Below are 333 nucleotides of genomic sequence, written 5' to 3' on the forward strand. Positions count from 1 at the left end.
ACCCCGGCACCGCCGTCCAAAGGTCACCGCGCCTGGTGCCGGCTTTTCGCTACGGGCCACATTAGCGGAGCGGCCATTTACTGCCCCTGGATTGCACCGGAGACCGGGTTAGCCCATAAAGCCATTCACACTCAACAATGGGGATTTTCTCAACAATTAACAAGAAACAACATAATAAAGCCATTTACAAAGCCCTCGCTATTTACTATAAATTAGCCACTCTTTAAGAGACCAGTGCGTAATTTCACACGCTTTACAGCCCCGACTGCATTTTAGACGCAAGAGCAAACAGCCCTGTTGCACTTTCTGCACTGACCCCGCTGCCTGGCCCCT

Source organism: Pygoscelis adeliae, unplaced genomic scaffold, assembly GCF_000699105.1.
Source record: "Pygoscelis adeliae isolate BGI_AS28 unplaced genomic scaffold, ASM69910v1 Scaffold27, whole genome shotgun sequence".
NCBI classification, from domain to species: Eukaryota; Metazoa; Chordata; class Aves; order Sphenisciformes; family Spheniscidae; genus Pygoscelis; species Pygoscelis adeliae.